The sequence below is a fragment of the Pinus tabuliformis genome, chromosome 4_2 (genome assembly GCF_031772625.1).
Source record: "Pinus tabuliformis cultivar Carrire ecotype Pingquan chromosome 4_2, CPIR1, whole genome shotgun sequence".
Classification (NCBI taxonomy): domain Eukaryota; kingdom Viridiplantae; phylum Streptophyta; class Pinopsida; order Pinales; family Pinaceae; genus Pinus; species Pinus tabuliformis.
In genome coordinates, this window is record NC_142304.1 from 1,124,103,705 (window position 1) to 1,124,129,108 (window position 25,404).

Genomic DNA, 25,404 nt, shown 5'->3' on the forward strand with positions numbered 1-25,404 from the left:
AGTGGAAGTTTAATCGAACATGAGCAACATCAATAAGAACACATATAACTAATAAAAAGGAATTAATCACACATAACACAAAAGATATAACCCGAGGAAAGCACCAACCTAATACCCCATATCTCTATTATCATACAAGTGGAAATATAGCCAGTGTTACAAAAGAATCAGCTCAAAAGCTATCATGCTCTCTCTGTAATACCTCTGTTACTCATAGACAGTCAAAGGCCTCTATCCAACCTCTGATCTACCCTCCAAGCCTCCTATTTCTTTGTGCAATTTTGATTGGGGTCGAGTGCAACCACTTGTGTATTGGCCTCTTCACACACTCACTAACCTCTGATCCAACTACGTAGTCCTGAAGGAGATAAATCCTCATCATGGATGAGCTTCCTTTATAGGAAAAATATTCATCCAACTAATAGTACATTGTCCCTTCTCTGATCTCAATTGGGTCTCTTTCTGAACTGACATGCATGAGTTATCCATGAGTGAATAATCAGTGATTTGAAATACAATAGTTACATGCATGCAAGCATTAACTAACTGAACTCTCATTAATTTAACAAACTGTTAAATTAATCTAACTGGACTTGACTCGGTTAACTAAGCCAACTAATTACAACTCAATATTACAAATCATCCTTATCTCTTTAACTGATGGATAAATTTCTCAATTAATAAATAAATTTTTGCATGTCCTCACATAGACTTCAAGTTTGATTTTCCTTAACTAATTAACTCAAGATGAATTAATTAATTAATTTTCAAACTACTCTTAATATCAAATTCGAATTTTACTTCCTATTTTTAATCGAGGGACTAACTAAAATAGGAATTCATCCTGAACTGCTAAAAATAGAATGCTATTTTTAGCACTTCCATTTTTCAATCCTTGTTTCCAATGCAACACTGGTACCCAAACTGCTATTTTTGGCACTTCTATTTTTAGCATTTCTTGTTGCCATTTTCAACAATTTGGTCACGATTACCATGAATGGTATCATTGACGAGTATTAGATGTTCATCATTGGCTTGAACGCAAGAGAAAAAGCCCCTATGTTTGAAGAATTGACAAGGATCCTCATGCACGAGGAGGAAAGGTAGCTGGCCCATAAACCTCAGAGTTCAAATCTGGCCTTAATGGCGAAGAAGAAGCCCTTCAGAGGAAAGCCAAACGCAGCACAGAAGAGTAGTGCAACCCCACAGAGAAAGATGCCCCCACCGCAAGGTACGTCTTTCAATAGAAATGACTCTATGACCAAATGTTTTTATTGTGGTAGAACTGGCCATATAGTTAGATATTGCATGAAGAAGAAGTCTGATGAAGTCCGGAAGAGACACAAACAACATACAGATCATTTTGATGATGAGGAATAGAGTCAGAACCTAAAACTGTTCATGTCTGACTCTGCGTTTTCGGCTAAGGATGATGAAGCATATACTTGGTTTGTGGACTCAGGTGCATCCATCCACATGACAGGGAATAGACAGTGGTTTGAAGACTTCAAAGAGAGCAGTAGTGGAGAAAACATCTACCTTGGCAATGGTAGAATCAAAGGTTATGGTAATATTCATGTTCTTTTGCCTCATGGAAACATTAGACGTATTCATAATGTGATGTATGTACCCAGGATCAAAAAGAGAAGGATCTATGTCTCTACGTTAACTGATCAAATTCTCAAGGTAGAATTTTATAAATCATATTGTGTTATTAAAGACCTGTTGGATTGTACGAAGCTTATTGCATCATATATTCATGTGGGAGTATTGTACAAGGAAAATGTCAAAATCACACCACATTAGGCATTGACATCATCTGCCATGACTACAATGGACTTATGGCATCAGAGGTTGGGCCATATTAACTTCAATGATTTGTTGCTATTATAGAAAAGAGGTATGGTCAAAGGTCTTCCTATTTTAAAACCTGTTCATATTGATTGTGGTGCATGTGCACTTGGAAAGTTGCACAAAGATGAATTTCCCGTGAATGCTGATAGAAGGAGGAGAGATATACTCGAGATGGTACACACATATTTATGCGGGCATATGTAGACAAGATCATTAGGTGGTGCATACTATTTTTTACTATTTATTGATGATTGTACTAAATTTACATGGGTGTATTTCCTTTGGAAGAAGAGACACACTGTTGAATACTTCAAGGATTTTAGAAGTATGGTTGAAAAGCAGACAGGTAAAAGCATCAGGATTCTTTGCTCGGATCAAGGTGGAGAGCAAGAAAGCTTGTGTTCTCAAATGCTGCAAAGATCATGGGATACAAAAAAAAATTTACAGTACCCCACACTCCTCAATAGAACGAGGTTGCAGAGAGGAAGAACAAGACCCTTGTGGAGTGTGCTCGCAGTATGTTAAAAGATAAGAATCTTTCTAATGGGTTTTGGGCTGAAGCAATTAATACTACAATATATCTAAAGAATAGGAGTCCAATAAGAAGCTTAGATTTCAAAACCCCTTTTGAAGCTTTATTTGGCTATAAGCCTGCAATTAAGCATTTGAGAGTTTTTGGAAGTAAATCATTTGCTCATGTCCGAAAGGAAGATGGAAAGAAACTGGATTCAAAGGCCATAAAATGTATTTTTGTTGGGTATTGTACAAAATTTAAGGTTTACAAACTATTTAATCCCTATACTCATAAAGTTTTTGCGAGCAGACATGTAGTGTTTCATGAGCAGGTCAATGATGGAAGGCATGAGAGCGCTAATGAAGAATGGCATGTGCCCTTGTTAGTGGAATAAGGAAGTGATGAATCAAGTGACAACAGTGAGTAGCAAATTGCAATATGAAGGGGAAGAAGATGATGCAGTTGTCAATCCAAGTCGACAAAAGGATGATCAAACAAGGTTTGAAGCTACCCCACCACTCAGAAGATCAGGTAATAATATTCAGTTACCAACAAGATATAGGGAAAATGATTTTATAACTAGTATGATGAATGTTGTTGAACCCTCTAGTTAAAAAGAAGTCAATCAATATAGTGAATGGAGGACTGCTATGGAAGAGGAATATGGGTCAATCCTCAAAAACAAAACTTGGGATTTAGTTAAACTACTTGAAGGCAAACAACCCATAGGATGCAAATGGATGTGTAAGCCTAAATTTAAAGCAGATGGGAGCATAGATAAATATAAAGCTAGGCTAGCTGCAAAGGGGTATTCACAGCAAGAAGGCATGAATTATGATGAAACATTTGCCCCTGTAGCTAAATTAAACACAATCAGAATGATAATTGCTTTAGCTACCAAACACCATTTGATGATTCACCAGCTAGATGTTAAATCTTCCTTTTTAAATCGGGACTTAAATGAATAAGTCTACTTAGTGCAACCTAAGGGGTTTGTCAAACAGGGTGAAGAACATTTAGTTTGTAGGTTGAAGAAAGCATTGTATGGATTAAAACAGGCACCCAGGTCATGGTATGACAAAATTGATTCATTTTTCCTGCAACAAGGTTATAAAAGAAGCAAAAATGACCCTAATATTTATACTATGTTTGATAAAGAGGGGAGGATTGTTTTGATTTCTTTATATGTAGATGATATAATCATTACACGGAATGTTGATAATCTCATTAAAAAATCAAGGAGCAGATGTCATAAGTCTTTGAGATGAAATACCTTGGGGAGCTACATTATTGTTTGGGTTTAGAAGTATGGAGGGATTTTGGACAAACTTTTCTGTCACAGAGTAAGTATGTCAAGAGCTTACTGGAAAAGTTCAGAATGGATCAGTGCAAAGCTGCAACAGTACCTTTACAACAAAGTATAAATTTTCAGAATGATGATGGATCTAAGGAGGCAGATGCGACTTTGTATATACCCCTGGTTGGGATTCTAATCTACTTGACTACGACTAGGCCAGATTTGGCTTATGCAATCAATGCATTGACCCAATTTATATCAAAGCCCCTTGAGATCCATTGGATTGCAACAAAAGGTGTTTTAAGGAACCTTAGAACCTTAGATTTTGGTATTGTTTATACTGATTCATGTGATGTTAAATTGACAGCTTTTTCAGACTTTGATTGGACCGAAAATGTAGATGACAGACGATCCATAACAAGTTGCATTTAGTATTGGATCTGGGGCCATTACATGGAGCAACAAAAACCAGAACGCAATATCCTTATCTTCTGCGGAAGCTGAATATCAAGCAATGTGCGCTGCAACATGTGAAGCAGTTTGGTTGAGGAGACTTCTCCATGATGATGGAGAAGAATAGAAGGTTGCAACAATGATCAAATGTGACAACCAGAGCTCCATCAAGCTTGCAAATAATCCAGTATTTCATAAGAACACAAAGCATATTGATACACAATTTCATTTTGTTAGGGAGAAAGTTTAGTCAAAAGAAATCCATATTGAGTATTGTAATAGTTGTGACAATGCTACTGATATTTTCACCAAACCTCTTGGTAGAAGCAAGTTTGAATTGTTTAGGGAAGTGTTAGGTATATGTGTGAATCCATTTCTCCATTAAGGGGGAGTGTTGAGATTAATGATGAAATGTCTTAATGGAGTGATGGTTCAAACCGAACCTTAGATTAGGAGTTTGTTCTTGTTTTCTAGGGTTTTTTTCAACTTTCCTAATTGTCTGTAAATTATATGTATTTCTCGTGTACTGAATGTAAGGCAGAGCGTGTTATATAGAGGCAGTATCCAAGTGGTGTTCCACACCTGAGAGCTGCTCAAGTTTATTCAATAAATTTGATTTTGTAGTTTTTAATAGTGCTAAGAAGAAAATGAACAATGCAAAGATAAGAATCAATTCTCACGAGCTTCGAAGTGAAACTAGAAGTTGGCTATTCCCAAAACACCATGGGATAAAAGAGTCTCTCAACTATGTGATACTAAGAGGGTTGAAAATGGCATTGAGAGTTTAAAATGAAAAACATTTTTTCTTGGATTGCATTGCTCTTACTCACGCCCATTCTCATTTCCAAAACATTTGTCACATTGTCAGCTTTCTTGACTTTCTTAGTCAACATAACTATATAGTGATCTAGTAACAATTTTTCCCTTCCCTTTGATCATAAAAATAAAATATTAAAAAATCTTATTTAATCTCTTACAAACTAGTCTAAATAGATGTTAATCATCATCACCTTTTTCTTCATTTATTATTATTTTTTTATCTTTTAATATATAGAAGAGAATTACGATAATTCCATGTGAAATTTAATATATTAAACTTTTTAAATTATTATATGTTAAAATGATGTTTGAATTAATAAAAAATAGCCATTGGTGAGCTCTACGACATAGAGTGTGAACCAGGAGAGTCTGGCTCTACAGAATGCTCTACATACTCAATGTACATCACACATTATATAGCAAATACCATGATAAAAACTGAATATATTAACTAAATGGCTCTCCAGGTGAGATACCTGGAGAGTGTACAAACACTCATACAAGCCCACTTACATTGAGTCAAATGGGCCTCAAATATATAGGCTTTCACACTAACAAGATGGTTTCAACCACTCCCTAGATATTAGGATATGAGGTCTAAGATTAGAGTCTCATACCTATCATCATCATAACAATAATATAAGTTTAGCTTTCTCCATTAATTCCAACACTCCCTCTTAATGGAGAAAGGGAACTGAACAATAACATACACCTGTTGGTCTAGTCTCAGCTAGGCTTACAATTAAGACATGAAAAACTTGGTAACAAAGGTTTTCATTTTGGTCTTTTTGCTTATGAGTCCATACTTGTTCATCTTGAGTCAAGGCTTCATCTTCACTTTCCTCGCCATGGGGTAGTGATGTATCTTCTCTTCATTTCTGCCCCAATGATGGAAAGCTTGAATTCTTATTCTTGCCCTTCTCAAAAGTATGACAGGCTGGATAGGAGAATCTTCCCTCTCACTATTTCCAGTGTCAACCATCTGAATGTCAACTATGATGTCATCATTCATTGATGTAACGTCTGCACACACAAAAATATTAATAAGATAATCACAATTTGAATTCTCTCTAGCTTTGTCTTCTTCTGCCATGTTTTTTAAATGAGCTTCATGTTGCTCGTCCAATTGATCTTCAACACTTTGTTCCTCTTTACACCCTTCCTGAAGATCATCTCGTGTGTCTTCAATTTCAAGATCTTGCACAACATACTGTGCCTCTTGATTCTCGTGGTCATCAACAGAACCACATTGTTTTTCTGAAATTTCTTCTGACTTGAACATACTACTCATGCTAATGCCTGTAAATGCCCACATGAGAAAATCATCATCATCGGAATCAGAAATATCTAAAAATATAGACATGTTGTTAAAGTCCACCTTATCTCGCTTTATCTTGCTCCGGGATTTCTTTTCGACTCCACATAGTGCTCTAATGAGCTCCAACAACCTCGTTACCACGTAGGCGGGAAACTTCTTCCTTTTGCAGCTCTTCAGCTATAGAACCTTGGGGTGCACGTTCTGGCTTCTATGCCACACAACCAAATCTGAAACAAATCACGAATACAACTAAAAGAATAATAGAGAAATTTATTCGATCATTACAAAATGAATTCGACCTTTTCAAACCTGGACTCCGTCAAAACACTTGGAACAAGTAGCAACAAAAACACAACTCAACAAAAAAATACACATCTAGAAGAGTGATCTTTGTTTCCTCAATCTCCTCTACACCGCCCTTTTATGAAATAATAAGCCCCTTTCTTTATATCAATAAAAAGCCTCCATATTTCTTTATAATTAAAGAATTGTAACTTTAATTTAAAAAAAAAAACTTAAAATTCACCCATCCAACTCAAATGTTGGTTTCCTCGGAGCATAATAAAGTTTACCATGGCGTTGGAACGTTATCGGTGAAGAGAGAGCGAAGCGGCATATATATGATAATTTTTAAATATATTAAATTTAAAACCGAATCTTATTTTCAAAATGTTGACTTTTGCATTTTTCTTAGCCTTGAAAGTTCTAACCACTTGACTTCATCTATCTCTACCACTCCCGCTATCCATCCTCACCGTTAATTTTCGACGTCGTCCCTGCTATCGTTGGCCTCATGTTTAGACAATTGATACTCCTTATGGATTTCTACGAATCTTACAACTGCATCCACACTAATCCATTGCCTCCTCGATTTACTGAATCTCAAAGTTATGTTTACACACTCCTATTTTAAGACGGAAACCATCCAAAATATGCCTGTCGCATATAATTCTCGCACACGACAAGGCATGCCACCCTGTGTGTCAAGTAATCAGAATTCTATGCAGTCGAGAATGCCCTCAAAACCGATCATTTGCATTAGACACGCCACATTTATATCTTGGAATTCCGATTATCGGTTCATACATCGCCAAGGTCTTTGTATAAAAGGCTTTGAAATAATTGTGCACCATGCATCACAGAGCAGCAGCAGCAGCCATGGTTGGGAAAACAAATTCATTAGTTTTTCTGGTCCTCTTTTTATCACCATTCATAGATTCAACTGCGGGGGCTAAGAAGGCAAGAAGAAATGGCTTGTACTCTACTCTTATTTTATAGGTTCTAAGGTCATCACATTATCAAAGATATGTTGTTGGTAAATTTGTTTGTTAAATTCTTTTAAGAACACAATAATTTGACAGTTAAAAAACAATATTTCATGAATAGGTGTTTTTTTCTCTGGCTGAAACCATAGTTGGAATTACTGATCATTGTTCTTCCTGTTGCAGTCATATGTGGTATACTTGGGAGGACAACATGATGACAATGCAGACCACCAACAGGTAGCTGATTCACATCATGAGCTTCTGGGATCAGTGTTGGAAAGGTAATTGACTGAACCAATTAACATAGAAATGAATATTTTTTTATAATATATTCCTATTAGTAGTGAGAAAGTAATTAACTGAACCAATTAATGTATAAATGAATATTTTTCCATAATATATTCTTAGTATTAATAAGAATGGATTTTGTTACTTTTCCATCAATGTGTTAATAACAGTACATAATATGTGGCTCATTTTTAGCATAATTATACTTCTGAGTGATTTTTAAAGGATGGGCCGAAGTTGTTGCCTATGAAATACCTCAGATGCACAATCATAACTGTATGTTTAAGATCGTATCCTTGTTCATGTTGTTGAATTCTTTTGTTTCACTTTAATTTTATTTAGGGTTTTTTAATGTTGATTTATAATGAATATGGTTGATTATTTTATTTATTGATTTAATAGTATAATTTTAATAATTTTAATGAAAAAGTTATAAAATAAATGAAAAAATTATAATTTTTCCATGAAAATGAACACTCAAAAAGTTTGAAAGTCTGTTTGGGGAGAGCATAAGCCATTCCATATTTAGGTGTTTAGTTTAACTTCCTGTTTTGGGAACAAAATATTCAAGGAATTTTGACATAGGAGGGTTATACTTAAGAGGATGTAATGTTGAAAGAATAATTCTTATAATTACAAAAATGAAAAATCAAATTTACTATATCTTTTAAAGAATTATATAAAATTATTTTTGAAAAAGAAAAATAAAGTTGGTTAAAGTATACTCGTGAAAGAAATAAGTTAAGATGGATTTTGGAGTTATAATTATTTGTTGTAATAATAAATTAAACTCTTATATTTTATTAAATTAATCATTAAAAAAATGATATGGATTTTGGTTTTATTTTTGGAATAGAGATTCATTTTTTGGAGGGAGTTTTTGGTTGTCACATTTTTTTAAGAATCTTGAAAGAAATTGATCGTAATATAGGAGCTAATTAAAGAAGTTATTTTATTTTTTTTGCATATATATTGACAAGTTAAAAGATTGTTTGAAAAAAGAAGATTGGTTTGGCATAAGTAATGATAATTAAATTTTGAAAGAACACTTACACTAATTTCACTTATGATAAGGACCGGGTCAGGAATCAATCTTTATCTGAAGTTTAACTACAAATATAACATTGAGAAAATGATAAATAAAGGGTGAAAAACTTATTATGAATTTGAAAACAATCATAAATGAGTGACCCTTTAGCTATGAGGTAAAAAGAAACTCCCCTTTGAAACTATTGTTCATTTAGTATACTATATAATTGTGGAATTTATGATATAACGTCTCTAAAGAATTGTGAAAAATGATAAACCAAAATTGTGTTATAACAAATAATGTCAAAATTAAAGACAATCTATCCTATCCTATCTTTCTTATAAAATTGAGCCTTATCCCCATTGAGAAAATGACTATACAAAAAGCTTTTTGATAGAATTCAAAAGCTTAGCATAACAATGCTAAATCTTGGCTACATCATTGGAGGCTAGAGGAAAATGTGACATTGTAGAATAATTATAATATCAAAATTGTTATTACATAAAAAATTAAAGAGAAATTGTGGTGCCATAAATTTTTTGAGGATAATAGAAAATTAAGATATGATGAAGATATTTTTGATTAGTGCAAAGAAGAAAATCAACATTACTAAAATAAGAGCAAACTAACACAAATTCCATCCTAAAGTAACATGTTATGCAATTCCTAAAATATCAGGGGCAAGAATTTATCATCCTTATAAAACTAAGATATTTTGAATATAAATATTTATTACAAGCCTAAAATTTTATCCCATCAAAACTATGTTGATTTAACAAAACAAATTAACCAAAAAATTATTATATTTATTAAAATTTCGTAAATCAAAATTAATTTCTATAAATATTAAACATCATAATTAGCACTATAACAAATTATTTAATTATCCCTAGATCATATAAAAATAAATATGTTGTAACAAATTAAAATTAATCCATTTAATAAAATAACATTTATATTTTATAATAATAATAAATAATTTTTTTTATAATAAATATCCAATTTTCATCTAACTTATTAATAATAAACAATAATAATGCCATTTTGAATGTGTTCTTTTTAGGTCACACTTCTTATTATTTCTATCATATATATATATATATATATATATATATATATATTCTTGTTTATCAAGATTTCATTTTATTTGAATATATTTTTATGTATAGAGATTTATAGAAGTAGTGTTATTTTATTTTTATAATTTTAAGGGATAGAAGAAGGGAGGATTGTGCATTTACTTTATATAAAATAACTACTTTTTATTTTAATCTATTTTTTCTTTCTAATTGAGGTTTATTCTCCTACTCCACTATTACACTATCTCTTCCTCACTTCCTACTACCACCTTAAAGGTATCATCCATCTTTGTAACAATTACTTCACATTTCCAACCCACTACTATTTGGGTTAATCATTTGGGTGTTCTCAGGTTTATAAAATATCTTTTTTTCATTAATAAATTTTTACCATAATTTTTTTATTAATCTCCTTTATATAGTATTTCTAATAAGTTATGTTTTATTTCGTAATTATTCCTCTTAAACTTTCTTATACACTATAACTTTCTTATACACTATTTACTTCATTTGATAAACATTCTTCTTTAATTCCTTTTTTCTAAATTTATAATTTTTTTTCCAAAATACTAATCCTTATCCTACACTATTTACTTCCATTACTCGTATATTTGCAAACACATTTTTTTATTCATCATACTTTATATCTTAATTCCCACTTCATCTGATTAACATACTTTCTAAAATGTTCCAACTTTCTTAAAAAAAAATTGTAAACCCTAAACATGAAAACTACATCAAATTAATCGAACAACCCATCTAATATAATTCTTTCTATCAATATTCTAAAAAGAAAATTCATTAATTTTCAATTGCATAGCTGGATATTTTTGCATTTATTTTTTAAAAATGCAATCTTCATGCATTGTGTTACATGTTTCTCCACACAAGTAATCCAACTAACGGTACTTGCAAAAGAATAAACTACTCCAATTTGTCACCGGCTATATAATGTTATACAAAACCGGTTCTTTGTTACTAGTCTTTTGGTTCGTTTACATTAATTTTTTTTTTTTAACGGTTTGTAAAAGCATTTTTATATAAATAAATTTTTTTTGTTACTCAATTGATTTTTTTTTTCTATTTTATTTAAGTTTTATTTTAGCAATTATATCAAAATACTTAACAAGATAAACAAAGCAAACATAAATAAGATACTTTTCCTTACCCATTGACAAATAAAACATAAATAAAATGCTTTGTCTTACCATTTCTTTATAATAATTGTAAGTATTATAATAATTGTAAGTGTTATACGTGATAAATGGTTGAGTACTTGTACAAAAATCTAGTTGGTGAAGCATCTCGACATACCATTTAGTTATTTTTTTCATTAGAATGTTTCTAGATGATTTGGCAAAATAGGGCTATTTACCATGATAGTTCTATAATTTCTCATGTATTATTTAAATCACAATCTTTGTGAATGAGTATCAATTAGCTAAGAGTTTCATATGCAGTGATTTCCTATAATCTTGAGAAGTGCATGTAAAGGTATACCTCTATCTCATTCTACCATTTCAATAAAATAAAGAGTTTCAATTTATTTATTTTTAGTTTATTAGGTGAATCTGAGATTTGTTTTACTAATAGTTAAATTAGTTAAATTTCAGAGTACATTTTAGAAAATATACAAATAAATATTTTTACATGGTTTTCTTACTCTTTTTATTTTATTGCTTGATCTGTTTTTTAAGTTTTATATTATTTTTTAAATATAGCCATCAACTTTATAAAATTGATATAATTGCAATCCAAGTAAATACATTATGTATCTTTTCTTTTTGTTATTACTATTATGTTTATAATTGGATTTTCATTTAATTTTAAATATAAATCTATTTTCATGTTAAGAGAGTGAAATATGAAACATCAAAAATACATAATAAAAATATTAATTATTATTTAATTTTTAAATTTGAGATTGATGTATTATAAATTAATTATTTTGATATAAATTAATATTGATGTGTAATGATTAAAAACACATATTTCGTTTATAAATACTATTAATTTTCCATCCAAGTGTGTAAAATATGTACAAGAAAATGTAGAATATATAGGTAACATCCTTTTAAGTTCTGTATCCACAGAAAAAGAAAAATGTGTAACTAGGCTAAAACCTAAAACATTCAAATTACATAATTATTATTATCATACTGATTATGTTTATATTTTTTCACTGAAAATTTGCAGCAAGGATGCAGCAAGGGAGGCTATCTTCTACTCATACACCAGAAGCGTGAACGGTTTTGCTGCTATTCTTGAAGAAGAACATGCTCTTTCTCTCTCAAGTGAATTATTTACCATTAATGCTTATTTTCACTCTTTCACATTGAATGAATGCGAAGAATTTTCGATAGTTTTTGAGTGAATTACTTACCATTAATACTTGTTTTTCACTCTTAGATATATAGAAACTGAATTGAATTTGGAGTCCTTACTGTTGGGTGCTATTATTCAGAACTCCCTGAGGTATTGTCTGTATTTCCTAACCAAGCAAGAAGCCTACACACAACTCGTTCATGGGGATTCCTTGGCTTAGAAGCCGGAGCTGGACAATCTGAGAATGTAGATATTCCTGCGAGATCGCTATGGAGAAAGGGGCATTTCGGAAAGGATATTATTATTGCTCACATTGATACAGGTAGCAACCCACCTCAGTAGCCTTGGAAATAGCTGTGTGTGTGCCTGTTAATATATTCTTTAGGTGAGTTCATTTTATTTGTTATTGATTCTGATGCTACTTTTCTTCTGCATTCAGGGGTATGGCCAGAATCTGCAAGTTTTCATGACAAGGATATAGGGCCTATTCCTTCTCGATGGAAGGGGTCCTGCAAAAGGGGAACACAATTCGGTCCAGAATACTGCAACAGGTGCGTTGGTGAGGGGTCAGAGTAGTTTTCAGTTTGTTTAACCATACTTGCATATCGGATAACATTCTCTTCAGATTTTTAAGAGATGTTTTATATTCATATCTATAGACTGAGAAATACAAGATATCTTGTATATCAAGTTTGCTTTTTCTATACATTGGAAATTCCCCAATATTTTGGAAATATGATGGACATGACTGAAGTAAAAGAGTTAGACTAACTCGTTTACATCAAATTTTAAAAATATTTTGGAATGTACTATCCAAATAAGAATGGCCTTCCGAAGTTGAACACAAGGCCAGAGAAGATGAAGAATTTCAAATGGTTTAGGAAGGATTACAGTTTCCCAATAGTATGTTTGAGTTTGTATTCTTTTGTAGTAGTATAATTTGTAAGTGTTTATTGATGGCCGGTTTTAAGCACTTTCCTAGAACCCTTGCAGTAACATGAAGTGATTGTTTTTAATTTTATTTTTTTTAAAGGACTTTGTAAATATGCCATATTTGAGGTGAGTAACTTGTCGCTTCAATGATTCAGCATGATTTTGAGGTAAGTAATGTTAGAGTAATTGTCACACTCATTTTATTGAAAATTGATGATAGTAAAGATTTAGAAATTTACCAATGCAAGCACGATTCTAAAGATAGTAAAGATGCCAATTGCCCATTTATCATGATAGTAAAGATTTTAAAGTTTACTAACGCAAGCACGATTCTAAGATTTAAAAGTCCCTGCATTCTTATTTGTTCTTCTTTTACTGCTTGCAGTCTATTGTGGTTATTATTTCTTGCATTACATTGCCTAGAAAGAAAACACTTCGAACTTGCTTGTTGGATAATGCTCAATATCTGTATTTGTTTCTTTGTTTGTTGATGTATAGTAGAAGCCAACCCCATGTAAAATATCCATGCTTGAACAAGTGGGACATGGTACCCAATTCTTAGAATCATTGTTCACCCTGAGTGTTTTGCAATAACAATTTGGTTGGAGAGCAAGCGCTTTACAATGGAAGCAAAGTTTCACTCTCCAAATTGCTGTCTGCAACAGGAAATTGATTGGGGGAAAATATTACATCAAGGGGCGTGATGCTGAAAATAAGCCTTTGAATCTCTCTGAAACAGGGGAATTTCTTTCTGCGCGTGACAAAGGTGGACATGGAACTCATACTTTGTCTACAGCAGGAGGGAATTTCGTGAAAAATGCAAGTATATATCGACATGCAAAAGGGATTGCAAAGGGAGGAGCCCCTCATGCTAGAGTTGCAAGTTATAAAGTTTGTTGGCCTATAGATTCAGGCGGTTCCAATTGCTATGATGCAGATATTCTTGCAGCATTCGATGAAGGGATACATGACGGAGTTGATGTGTTCTCAGTTTCTCTGGGAGGTGTACCTCCCATTCCGGATTATTTTCAAGATTCAATTTCAATTGGATCGTTCCATGCAGTTCAAAGAGGGAAGGTTGTCGTCTGTTCCGCCGCAAATCTTGGTCCAACACCGGCGACAGTTCAAAATGTGGCACCCTGGATCATAACTGTGGCCGCAAGCAGCATCGACAGAGCATACCCTTCGAGTGTTCATCTCGGAAACAACATAACATATATAGTAAGTACAGTTTATTGGCATTCCTAATTATTTTATGTTTTACAATTTTTTTAGTTTTCTGAAGAATTTTTATTTGGATTATATTTTTTTGGTTTTTTAGATGTGTTTTTGAATTTCGTGTTGTATCCACTGTTATATATTTGGACCACTACCTTAATAACATGAGACTAACTACCTAATCAAAATAATAATAAAGGTTCGGAAATTTACTAAGGCCTACAATTTAACAAGATATCACAACTTTGATTGGTATTAGATTCCCAAGTCACCTAGAATTAGGGTGTTGGAAGAACAGAAAAACCCCATAGCACTGATAATTTACAAACTTCATAGATTAAACCTATGATCCAAATAAATCCTAAAAACATATGCAAATAATGGTGAAGGTTTGGTATTACTAAGGCTTGCGGGTAAACACAACATTCAGTGGCTTTAAAAACTCTCTAACACCATTTTTTTAAAGTTCATGAATCCAACAAATCTGTACCAATTTTCAAGTAAATTTGACAACAAAGAGGCCAAATTTTTTTTCAAAAGGTAGAACAGTTGCACTACGGACGGCAGGCTGGCTTAGTGCTTCTTCTCTAGTTAAGTAATGAAGCGCGTTTAATTCATCTAATGAAATTCGATTTACCAGTATTCCCATAAGGCCCGAGGGTGGAAATCTATCCCCGCAACATGGAACGGCTAAATATATTTCACCATGTTTTCTTGGAAAGGATTGTCAGATTTAATTGTTTATTGATTATGAGGATAATTGTTAGTACTGTACATCTCTTTTCATAGAGAATTTCAAGAGGGCAATAATGCATATTGAAAATTTCCCTTTGTTTCAGTCCATAAAATTGAAAATTTGATAATCTAATTTTTTCTCGCAATAAAGGGCATTGAAATCAATAAATCAGATCCTTGAAGTTTTGCTAGAAAAGTTGATTATGTTACTCTCTGTGTTTTTGTTTGAGGGCAGGGACAAAGCCTAGCCCAGTTCCAATTACGAAAGGGAAAGCTTTATCCACTGGTATCATCAGCGAGGGTGAAAGCCCGACATGCAAATAAAACTGCTGCGTATGCTGCATACTATTACCTTTTACCAAAGAATAGTATTTCAATCCATCAAAGTCACACTTCTTTCTGATATTGTGTTTTAACAGTTTCAATCGCTAATATTTTCAGGCAACTCTGTTTCCCGGGATCGTTAGATCCCAAAAAAGTTAAAGGAAAAATTGTCGCCTGCCTTCGTGGTATCTCTGACAGAGTTGAGGAAAGTTTAACCATTTGATTAGCAGGAGGAGTAGGCCTGATTCTCGCCAATGCACCCAAAGGCGACACAGACGTTGATGCAGACCTTCATTTTCTTCCTGCTGCACATTTGAATGCAACTGATGAAGCGGCAGTTTTTCAATACATCAAAACGACAGCGTAGGATTTAAATCAAACTTTTTAACTTTTAGGATTTCAATGTAACATTTTAACTTGTACTAAAACCTGGTTGTTGCATGAAAAACATTAATGCCCAATTAAATTATGCTCATTCAGGTCCCCTGTCGCTTCCATTTTATCAAGAAACTCAAATAGAGGTAAAGCCAGCTCCCATTATGGCAGGATTTTCTTCTCTGGGTCCAAATTCTCTTACTCCAGACATACTCAAGGTTATCATTCAATCCCCACAAATCCATTTCCATTGTAAGGAATCGTAATATTTTGAAAAAAAAAGTTGACTGTTTCTGTTTCTCCAATGCAGCCTGATATTACAGCTCCAGGGGTGAGCATCCTTGCAGCATATTCAGAAGCAACAAGTGCAACTAGCTATAAATATGATAATAGATCTGTACCTTTCAATATATTATCTGGCACGTCTATGGCGTGCCCGCATGTTGCTGGTGTTGCAGCTTTACTGAAGAGGGCACATCCTGATTGGAGCGCAGGAGCCATCTTGTCTGCCATTGTAACTACAGGTATCAGTATCTTCGTATACATACAAAGTTTGGTAGGATTTTTCATTTTGAGAGCGCATTAGGTGCTCAGACATTTCAGGGCAAATAACTAATTTTTCATGTCTTTTCTGAGAAAAAAAAAGACGTAAATTTCTTTCTTCTTAACCACAATTAACTACTATAAGATTTAAAATATTCATTAAAATATTGAAAATTTTACAAATATAGTAAAAAAATTAAAATATTCAAAATTTTATAATATTTTATAAAATTATTGAAGTCTAATATTTTTTTTAAATAATTAAAAATAATTATAAAAATTTCAGATCTTTCTAAACTTTAATATAAATTTCAATCCTTTAAAATTTTGATTGAAAATATCAATGATGCTGGATTTTTTTTGGAATTAAGTTGAATTTTTTTTATTTAAAGTGTGCCTGGTTCTTTCCAAACCTCTAACATTTCAAGTAGATATCCAAAATAAAAAACAACTAAAGTTATAGTTATTTGCTTTTTATTCATCTACTACATCTTTTAGTTGTATTCAACATAAGTAGAATGGCTATTCTAAAGACTAGATGTTTAAAAATTCTTTCACAATTTGTGATTTTGAAAATGTAAAAAAATTTCAATACTCAAATATCCATATTATTCTATTTATCCTTTTTAACATGATAAGTTTTATAAAAAAATCAATTAGATTAAAATATGTTTTATTTTGTAATATTTTATATAGATAAATAAATAAATTAATTTAGTTATATAGATTAAATGACTTGTAAATCTATGAAAATCAAATCTATAAGTATCAATTTATAATAAGTATCTAAAAACTTCTATTTTATAATATACTTGAAATCATTAAAATTTAAAAAATTATAAAAAGTTAACTAACTTATAACTTTATTTAAAACAAATTATTATAATTATTAATAAAATTATTTACATATATATATATAACATTTAATAATATTTTTTATTATGGAAATTCATTCCATTAACTTATTTCCTATGATATCTTTTTAATTAATGAATTTAATTAAAAAGATAAAATGTATATAACTATTTTGAAAATAAATTATTACATCCTTTTAACTAAAAAATTAAATAAATAACTATTTTATAAATAAATTTCATTCTTTAATTTATGTATACTATTAAAAATATACCAATATATTCTATGAAAGTTAAAAGCGATAATTATTAATAATAAAATTAAAATTTTAAAAATTTTATTCCAAATTAAACATATTAACATAATAAAAATTGGATTCTATATACCGCTATAGATATTTGAATATATATTTGAGGATATAGATATTTGAATATATATTTGAGGATATAGATCTTCACATGTTTTACCAATTCTATTTTTTTTAAATAAATTTAATATGTGTTAACCTTCTTTCTGTTTTAATATTTTGAAATCACAGCTCAAAAGATGGACAACACCATAACGGCAATTAAAGACTCAACACTGCAAACAGCAGGTCCTTTCAACTATGGCGCAGGTCATGTGTATCCAAATAAGGCTGTAGATCCTGGCCTAGTCTATGATGTGTCACTCAGAGACTACAACACATTCTTTTGCAGCTTGCACTATAATTCAACCCAGCTCAAGGCCATAGTAGGAAGGGCATTCCCTTGTCCAGCACGACCCCCTAACATCTATAACCTCAACTATCCCTCCATCACTGTCTCGGCACTGAGAGGGTCAGCAACTGTGAGAAGAACTGTGACAAATGTAGCAGAGGGACCGGTGACTTATAAAGCATACGTGCGGTCTCCTGCTGGAGTTTCGGTGTCAGTTGAGCCTAAAGAACTTCACTTTTCTACCAGCGGGGAAAAGAGAAGATTTATTGTGTCGCTGAAAGCCGTGAAGAGTTTGGGTCAGTACGCATTTGGGTCCCTTACATGGAAACATGGCAAGTATTCGGTTGCAAGTCCCATTGTTGTGAATGTAACCAGTGTGAATTAAGGTGCTGAATATAGATTTTGTAAACAATAATTTTATTATTTATTTTTTATTATGGATATTGTAATCTTTAAGATATACATAATTGGCAATTATAAAAATATCTATATTTTTTAAGTATTTTTGTATATATTATTAAAAGATAATTAAAAAACAAAAATGTATTTAACTTATTCATTTATTTTAAATTTCACATTAAAATATGATATCTAGTTTACTATTACTAATTACACTAAATAATAGTTTAGTATAATTTATCCTTTTGCTTGGGTGAATATATTTTTATTTGTTTTTTTTCTCTTAATTATTTATTAGAATCAGAAATTATATATATCTTTATAACATATTTCAAAAATTTATTGAAGTTATCCATTTCTTTATTTAATAATGAGATAAAAAAGAATCAAATTATTTTTTTAATTAAATCATATTTTAAAATCAAAAAGTTAGAAATCCATATATCTAATAAATAAAAAACTTTAACCATAATCAATCAAAGTTTAATTTAAAGTGAAAATCTCCAAAACTTACCATGAAAACAATTAACTTTTATTAACTTGGTCCAAAATCTTGTAAAACCTTTCAATAGATTAAAAGAGGATAATAACACACTTCTAAATTTACTAAAATTGATCAGAAATATCAAAGTTTAATTTAAAGTGAAAATCTCCAAAACTTACCATGAAAACAATTAACTTTTATTAACTTGGTCTAAAATCTTGTAAAACCTTTCAATAGATTAAAAGAGGATAATAACACACTTCTAAATTTACTAAAATTGATCAGAAATATCAAAGTTTAATTTAAAGTGAAAATCTCCAAAACTTACCATGAAAACAATTAACTTTTATTAACTTGGTCTAAAATCTTGTAAAACCTTTCAATAGATTAAAAGAGGATAATAACACACTTCTAAATTTACTAAAATTGATCAGAAATATCAAAGTTTAATTTAAAGTGAAAATCTCCAAAACTTACCATGAAAACAATTAACTTTTATTAACTTGGTCCAAAATCTTGTAAAATCTTTCAATAGATTAAAAGAAGATAATAACACACTTCTAAATTTACTAAAATTGATCAGAAATATCGTCACCCTACTATTGCTAAATTGAATAATTTAAGAAATTACATAGGAATAATAACCAACGTTCACCAATTGATTTATTTAGTCTAAAAAATTTGAAATCACATTGTTATTTGCTTGTGTGATCCTCTTAATTAGTGTCATTGCAATGGATTTAATTTGTAACAATGCTCTAGGATTTTCCATATGTGAGAGTCTCTTAAACCTACCATACTCATAAATGTAGCAGCTGAAAAAGACGATCATCCAATAGCATATGGAACTGGACTTGATGGTCCTCACAAGCTTCTAGTAACAACTAACTCAAAGGCCAAGGCATACAAAGCCACCACTGTAGAGAAAAATAACTGGCTGCGTTATTGAGGAAGGAAGTTATAATGATTACTTAATAAGATGAAGAGCGGAACAACCAATTAAGTTCATGAAAATTAAAATAATTGATTTTAAAAATCTAAATCAAATTAAATTGTTAATGTTAACTTTAGCAAATATGATTTAATTTTTAGTTAACTTATGCAGGAAGAGGCATGGATGAGTGGCCTTGAGGGGGAAACTACATATTGATGTGACTTGTTGGGCAACATACATGGTGGAAAGGCTTCTCATGAGAGGCCGGGTAGTAAAGTGTTGCAGTGAGGCATTAGAAGGTGTGAGGTGTTCCTTGTGGTGGAGGAAACCGACAACTTTCAGTGTGTTGTGGGGCTGGAACCTGGTGGAGGACACCAACACTGGTACCTAATGTGAAGGGGAAGACGAAAAATTATAATGTGAAAGCTGAGGATTTGGGCAGCGTTGTGAAGCTGTTGAGTTGCATTTTCATGTGAAATAGTTGGCCACTTGCGACTAGAGCTTTAAGTCACCATTTCTTGGTGAATGTCTGGCGAAGGCAACCCGAAAGGTTGTGGAGTCGCATGGCTCAAAGCCACTATTAAGATCTGGTGTGGCATATCTGTGTCAGAGAAGTCTGCATGGGGAGATGGAGTGTGAGCATAGTTGGTAAACTGTGGAAGAGTGCATTTTTTATCGACTCCTCTTCTGAATTGGACAACGAATTGTGTGTTGTAATTATTGAACAACGAGTTGATCTATTCTTGCAGTGACTGGTGAAAGGAGTCTTGTGTTATGTTGAATGTTGTGTGGTCTAGATCATATAGGGATGTGTGGATGTGAGAAGTGGGGTTGTGTGTTGTCGTGAGATCAAGTTTGAGAGTGAGGAGATTGTGTTGAGATTTCCATTGTTGAGTTTGGATAAATCTCAGTGTGGTGTGGCATGGATCGATATTAGTGTGTGCAGTGAGCGAGCAAGAGAAAGTGGCTGGTTTGAGAAGAAGTGACCTAGAGAACTCACGGCATGTGGACAAGCGTGGTGGTGTGATAGAGCTGCGAGCCTAAGGAGTTGTGTTGAGTTGATTGAGTTTAGCGTTATGGATATAAGTCTAGCGTTGTTGACTTAAGTGGAGACCCCTGAGGAGGTCGAGCCATGGGAGGAGGAGAATGTACTTGAAATTAATGGAGAAAGTTCATTTCATGGTTGTGTGTGTGTGTCTTAGTTTAGACTTAGCTCCTATTTTCTAGGAGATAGTTGTGATCCCCCTAAATTGAATGTACACTTACTTATTTCTAATTTTATGATCAATGGAAAAGTGCGGTACTATTTGGTAAGTTTCTAGGTGTAGCTTGACTCACATGTGAACTACTAGTTTTAGTTTGTAAGTTTCTTTTTTTTCTTGAAGCAAGAGTCGGTCCTTCTATTCAATTGAATCGAAAAAACAAATTACATAAATTACAACATTCCCAAAGGAGTTGTGGGTCATAGAGTTAACCAACCACACAAAGCCTTGGGAAATGAGCCAAAGGCTCAAAATCCGTGCCAAGGGCCAAAAACAAAACTATGAGACCTTCAAAATACAAGCAATTGCTAAGACTGTTTGATCCACCTTCAAAGATCTGACGGACGAGGCTCCATATTGGAACGAAAACATGCAAACTCTTTAATTCTTGAATCGGACCCAATGAGGAAGTAGAGACCGCAATAAAAGGATTTTGGGTCTGTGTGGGGGGATAACCCTCGAGCATGTAGTCTACCCAAAATCCACCAATCCCAACTTTGAAGCAAAACAAGCAGGGAATATAACACTACACCCGGACCCAAATCAAATAAAGCCATCATTTAAGTTAAGTGCAGGTCCAACAGGCATGGTAACCCCCTTACAAGTTGCCATGCAAAATACCTAGGATAACTACAAATTTTCCTACCTGCTAGCACGTTAACCCAACACCCGACAAAGCAAAATCTTCTTTGGAGAATTAAGTTTTCATGAAAAGACTCGACTTATAAAAAATTTAGTTTTCTTTAGAGAATTTAGTTATCATGAAAAGACTCGTCTTTTAAATAGAATACTTCCTGTTAACTTTGGGGATGAAGAGTTCGGGGTAAGAATTTCTGCTTGAAGTCTAGATGTCCATGCACTCCTTCACCATAAAAGATCCAAATTTCCCTATTTCCCTTAGTCAACTTACTTTTAGCTTCCCTTGATTTGATAGAGCTCCCTGTCCGCACTCGCCTATCTGAGACACTCTTCCCTCAATCTTCCTTGGGGGGTCTCTATCCAATCATAAATTTTATTGCTCGTAGCATAGCGCATGCCTTCATTAACTAATATGTCTGCTACTTCGTTGGTTGTTTGGCGCACATGAGTAAAACTAAGGGTTCTCCTATTCTGCATGTGGGATTAAATCCGTTGATATACTTGCAAAATCCGGCAATGTCTCGAGACTTTATCTAGAGCAAAGCCATAACAAATTTTCTTGACCGGATTAATAGTCAATTTGGAATCAACTTCAATTATGGTATTATGTAGATTTGAGTCCCTCAAGATTTCTAGACATTTCTCCAGGGCCATAAGCTCTAAGACCTACTAGATGGACTTTGTGCAAAGATCACCGCACTAGCAGAGTGACTCGAGACGAATCACAATGATTGTGTTGGGGGCCTGTTGGGCAATGGATCCCCCCACAACATGTTTTTGGGGCGTAAAGCCTGAGTTTTGGTCAATTTAATGTAAAGACTTCGTGAAATGTGGGCGCGTAGCGCGAAAGTCTAGGATGGGTCATAGGGTTGTTCACCCTAAAATAATGTAATTTAATGTAAAGTTGTGTCGGCCTACCCATGGTTCGCAGACCATGGGATTATATAAATAGAGCGAGGCTCTAAGTGTAAAGTGAAGTTTTGGAACAAGCAAGTAGATAGATGCGAAGGCATGGTTAGAGGATAGAAATGGATCTGAAGTGTAGTGGGTCATAGTAGTAGGAAGAGGCTCTGCAGCTTAGTGTACAGAGGCCTAGTAGAGTTCGTAGCTGAGTGCACAGACCCCTTTAGTTGAGTGCACAAGGTAGAGTCAGGTCTGTAATTGAACTAAACATGAAAAGGACTATTAATAAAGATAAGTTGGATTCAAAATACTGTGCATCTGGTCGTGGATCTATATGTTTGATATTATGCATTAATTTTTATCTAGTTATTTATATGTGCACACTTGTTCAACACTATCTGAATGTTTATGTATGAAAATATTCTAAGTAATTAGCGAACAGAACCTAATTAAGGAAGACTTGGGTAATTAACATGGGTCACGCTACGGCTAGAGTTGCGCGAAGGTAGTAACACAAGACACAATTTGCCCACTGGTGCACGTAGCCCAGTAAGTGCTAAGGTTGGATCGCGTACCTATCGCCACATATCAGACATCCCTAGGGTGCGGAAAACTGGTTCCAGCACCCTCCCATACTACTTCGAGTGAGACCTCAGTCCGCGCTTCGTGGACTGTTGCCGAAAGGGTCAGTAGTACCAAGATTTTCTTGGCTAAATCACTTCTGAACTTGGGTCAAGCCCCATGTAGCCAACAATGATCCCTACACTTCCAATCTCATCCCTGCAGATGGTGAGCTTGTTCAGATATGTAGAGATTGTGTCGCCCTTTTCACACTTGATTTTCCAAAGCTTGTCTTTCAGCACCAACTTTCTCTGATAGTTGTTGTTCTGATATAGATCTTTCAATGTTTTCCACATTGAAAACAGTGTCTCCTTCCCATGGAGACTCGAGCCTATGTGGTCTCAAACTCCGTCTAGAAGAATCCTCCTCGCTCTAGCCACACATTTCTTCCATTCTTCCAATTCTGTAGCATTAGCTGTTGGTAGCTTGGGGACTTCTTGATTAATGAAGTCCTTCAAACCATTGTCCTCTAATATTGCTTCCATGCGATCCTTCCAAGCTATATAATTTTAGCTACCATCAAGGGCATACTCGAGTCTCAAACTGTTGAACGCCATTGGTGAAATTTGAGATGCGATAAGAATTCAAATTCTATAATTAGGAACTTCAACCTTCGAACTTCTCCCTTCGTTCTATATTGTTCTTCTCTTTGATCACCTTTTCTCTGATACCATGTAGAAATTCTCACTGTATATCAATAGATTATGCAATATACTAAAGAAAAATACTTTATCTACTTCTACAAACAAACTTGCAGAAGCTTAATCAATTTTGAGCAAGATCAAATAGAACACATATAACAGAGAATATGAAATCAATCACACATGAACAGAGAAGAATACTCTGGGGAAAGGATCAGCTAAAAACCCCAATCTCTGTATTATCATACAAGTGGAAATATGTCCGGGTTACAGAAAGCTTTAGCTCACAAGCTATCCAGCTCTCAGTACAATCCCTCAATGCTGCTCATAGACTGAATAGACACAACATATGCCTTTCTCCAGTCCTCCAAGCCTCCTATTTCCTTTCGCAGGTTCTCCTGGGTCCTCTGGTTGCCACCTATGTGAATTGAATTCTCACACAACTCATCAAACTCGAAAGTAACTACGCAATCTCCAAGGATGAATTCATTTTGCATGAAAGAGATATCTTCAATGGAATATTCTTGCAATTGATAGTACATTGTCCCATCATCTAATCTCAACTAGGTCTCTGACTAAACTGACATGCATGAGTTATTTATGAGAGAATATTCAGTTATCTAAAGTGCAGTAGTTACATGCATGCATGCATTAACTAACTGAACTCACAATTAGTTCCACAAACTGTTGGAACTAATCTAATTGGACTTAACTCAGTTAAATGAGCTAACTAATTACAACTCAAAGTACAACTCATCCTGATCTCCTTAATCAAGGGATAACTTCCTCAATCAAAGGGGAAACTATTGCATGTCTCCACATAGACTTCATGTTTGATTTTCTACAACTAATTAACTCATGATGAATTAATTAATTATTTTACAAACAACTGCTAAGATCAAACTTGAATTTTAATTCTCAATTTTAGTTCAGGGACTAACTAAAATTGGAATGTATCCCGAAATGCAGTGCTATTTTTAGCATTTCTTGTTGTTGTTTTCAACAGAGCCTTATAAAATGTTTATTTTGAGTATAAATTTAGTGTTTCAAAATTGAAGCTTTGTGATTTCAAGTAATTTTAACTTCTTCTTCCCCATTCAATGTTTCCAAAATCTTTTCAATAGTTTTTTTTTTAATACATTCAAATTATATTAACTTCATAATTCAAATTAGCAATTTTCATACATGCATATTGAGAATAACAACCATAAATTAATTATATGGATAAGATTGTTCATAAAATTAGAGGCAGCAAATTTTGAATAAACTTCAATTTGATTAGTGAGATTGCTAAAGTAAATGCATCTTCAATTTATGATGTTAAGTGAATGGAAGATTCAATATTTGACTTTGTCCATAGAAACTTTAGAAGACATTACTCATCATTTGTCTTTGTTTATAAATGTAGAAGTATTAGGGAAAAATATACTCTTAAATATCATAAAATTGCTTATTCTAAAAGTACTTCCATAATTGAATTTTTGCATTGTGGTGATTCCGATATCATTTCTCAACTTTATTTTTTGAACTTATATTTTTAATGGTTTCACTGTTGGTATAATGAAAGAAATTTAGTGCCTTTATTTTTTTTCAATCAA

At 32.9% G+C, this 25,404-nt stretch overlaps 1 pseudogene; it reads left to right on the forward strand.

Annotated features, from left to right (window-relative positions):
• Window positions 1-7,386: 7,386 nt before the first annotated feature.
• LOC149173615 (subtilisin-like protease SBT5.3) lies at window positions 7,387-18,308 on the forward strand (annotated as a pseudogene).
• Window positions 18,309-25,404: the final 7,096 nt, after the last annotated feature.